We start from the raw sequence: 3,663 nt of genomic DNA on the forward strand, positions 1-3,663 counted from the left end.
CACTGGGAACTACAGAAACAAGACTGTCCTCAGTCCTACCTCAGTAAGTGCCATGAGGACCTGTGAAGAGTGTACAGCTGAGTGTCTCAGAGGAAGAAGGAGGGCACCTTGAATCCAGAGAAACACAAGGTGTGGCACAGGCTGCTGGGAAGAGGCGTGATGTGGAAGAGTGTCTGGAGGAATGGCAGGTATGTTCACCTGAGACAAATTGCTCCAGAGGAGTACAGCACTCAGCTGTGACAGCAAGTGGACTGGATTAAGGTGGGATTCATCTACTCTGCCAAAAGTTAGGTGGGCGGTTTGGACCCACCATCTGGTTCCCCCAAGAGCTATGAAAAGAGACAAGCATCCACAAAGAGTAGCTCACCCCATGGTAAAGTGTCTCTCACCCTTGACAGTGGTGTCACAGACACTCCCTAGACAGCTGCCCTGGATGGAATGAGTACTGGTTGCAGAGAAATGGTGAGTCTAGAACTTGTTGCTACATCCTGAAACTTTAGTCTACTTTATACTGTGGTGTAGTAAAGAATTGTGTTCTATGTCTGCTTCTTGTCCAGTAAGGCTCTGGCGGGAACATAGGGGAGATCGATTAAATCCCAAGGCTCTGTTCATTTGCAAGAGAAGAACAGTTAACAGTGCCTCAGTTCTGTTCTCAATACTACTGCAAATTGTTCTGTCTTCTGTGTGACCTTGGTATCTTTTAAGGAAGTAAGCAGTGCAAAAGGATTGCTCACAACATTGCCATGAGACTAGGTAAAAGACTTTTGAAACTAGGTAAAAGATATAAAGCACACGATTTAACAGTCCTTCCCACTTCAGATTTGCATGTCAGACCATCAGATGCATCTATAGTGTGTCCTGACAGCCATCTTGGGAAACACCTGAAAAGATGTCAAAGTGCATCTACCTCTCATCATTTTGGGTGACTCTGTATGTGTAGCACTTTGGTTTAGACTTTCTGGAGGGTTTTTTTTAACTTTTACCTAATTATAACATACATTTCTACTTGTGTATGTAATATACAGTGGATGAAACAAATTTTCCTATACCAAAATGTATAGGAATCTAGGAAGGACTAGGGTTGAAAAAATATACAGAAAGAAAGGATCCATCTGACACATGTGAAGAGCTATAAAAGACACTTTGTGCTACTTTAATGTGTGTCTTCTTGCAGCATGATTGCCCCTTGATTACAGGCAACTTAAGAGTTAAACAATGAGGCAGCTCAGGACTATGCCCCTTCTAATAGATGAACAAGGCCTCTTACCTTTGATACTTCTGCTTTCTGACATGAACAAAGATCAAGAGGACAACTACTACGACTATTACTAAATATAACACAATTATTCCATAGTAATGATTTGTCAGTGCTCTTGATTGCCATAGCTGAGCTTTGACGTACAACAGATTGGTTTTACAGCTTCTGAATAGTTATGTATTTATTTTCCCAAAGGCAGTTCTCTCTGGAATTCCTCACAGGACAAGTGTGTGGTGTGTCTGTCTGGGCTAACAGTCAGCTATCTGTTGTCTAAACGTGTGCTTAATAAATTCATTTATAATTACATTAGAGCTGCTGACGTTTCAGTGACCTAATTTCTCATGTTTTGGTATTTCTCCTTGTCCATTCTCTTAAACCATCAAATTTCCCCCACAAACTGGCAAGCAATGGGACACATACAGCCTGTCACCCCCGTTTTCCCCAGGGAGAGCCTGTTGTGACCACCAGTGTGTCACAAAACGGACAGGGGAGGGCAAGCAGAGACAGAAAGGTCTGGTGCATGAAGGTGTATGTCTGTTCAGTGCATTATTTCCTGGAGGAACTGGTGCCTTTTGCATTGCAAATGAGTCACACTTCCAAAACTGGGATGTGATACAACCAGATAAGAATGGAAGTGAATTCTAAAGATCTAGGTGCTTGATGTGCATTCACTGTAGAGAACAGTTTTAATGTGCAGGACTACACACTCAAGCAGCAGATACCAGTGGAGCCAGCAAAGTTGCACCATTTACTCTCTCTTGGTCCTACACACTTGCTTCACAGCCAAAAGGGAGATTTTAAGACCTGGATTAGTCTACTTGCTCCTTTAAGGTAGCATTGGACAATTGGTATGTGTTGTGATAGAGATGGATAGGTGAGATGGGCATCAGCAGAGAGCCGCTCTTCCAGCTGAAGTACATGAAGTACTCCCCAAAATGACTGGTGTCCAAGTGTTGGGTTTCCCTGTAGGCTCACAGCACAGTCTGCTCAGGACTGAAATGCTTTCTTCAGGTGAGAATTTGGGTTTGGTTTTTGGATGCCCTCACTACCCTGCATGAGGCAAAGCTGGGAGGGCGGTGAAAGGCAGAGCGTGAAGCAGTGACACACAGCTTTCTGGTGACACAGCTCTCTGCTGCTCATAGAGAAGCACCCAAACATTTTTTGCTGTCTAGAAACCACTAATGTTTCCTGATTTGGTGCAAGTTAGAACTTTAGAACAACTCTAAGCTCATGAATGATTTCAGTATTACTTCTGGTCTCTCCCACCCTTCTACATACAATGAGAAACACCCTCTGAGTATATGAGATATGTGAGTCTGCATGTCTTGTTTTTAAAACAGCAGATCAAACAAAAGCAGGTGAAGGAAGGGGAGAGGCATTTAACACAGAGAGCTGTTACTTTGCATTCAGAAATGTGTTCATAACCAGTCAGTGTTGCTGGCAGTGGAGTTTGCCAAAGGAGAGCAGCTCCACGGATATTAGAGGCAGCTTTACAGGGGTTACATGGGTGGGTTGCTCATCCTTCCTGTCCATGATTGGTAGTGACAGGATAACCTGTGTTTATTTAGCAGAAATGCTTTACTGGCAGTTGTGGCAGGATCCAGGCTCACCCCAACCTTTGAATTGAGAGAACACCTTTGCCTGAAAAGGAGGAACTGGAAGACATTGTGGGCCATCTGACATCTAATGGTCTCAAGCAGTGCATTTTACTGAAACACAAGGCACAACACATATGTTGTTCCGCTACAGAACTCAAACAGGTGAAGCAGCTAAAAATTAGAGGGCTTGGGAATACCAGGTCCTGCTCACAGAGACATTTTTCCCATCTTGATCTCCGTTTAACAATTTTCATAAGCTTCCTGGGGTGCAATGACAGACGTCTCCAGCCTGCTTTTCATGTATCACAGCTGTGCTACCTTTTCTTGCCACAGCACTTTAGTGCACCCATAACACATATGAGATGGCAGCAAAAAACCCAGCTGTAATTGATGCCAAAAGGGTCAAGGTCGGTCTTGTTTCATTGACGTCAAAGATGCAAATGTTGTCTGTTGACTTCTTTCTTGAGCACTAAGAAGTGCTTTGGCATGAAATTTTGCTTACAAATAAAGAAGAGTTGGAATCTGAGGCATGGTGCTTGTCTGTACTGGTAATTTATTGCAAGGGATGTGAGTGTGTGGATCCCGAGCATGTGGATCCCACATATGCTGCTCCAAGTACAAAAGTGGCATGGCTTGGGATGGGATAGCTCCTTCCACTTTAAGAACTGATTATACAGCAACCCCCATGTGATTTGTACTGAAGGTGTCAGCACGGAGAGCTGGTGTTCCCACGTCAGCTTATTTAGCAGTAACTTCCTTGTGTCAACAGGTCTCAAGCATTTATGACTTAAAGAAAGAACACCGAGG

This window comes from Colius striatus, chromosome 11 (assembly GCF_028858725.1).
Source record: "Colius striatus isolate bColStr4 chromosome 11, bColStr4.1.hap1, whole genome shotgun sequence".
NCBI classification, from domain to species: Eukaryota; Metazoa; Chordata; class Aves; order Coliiformes; family Coliidae; genus Colius; species Colius striatus.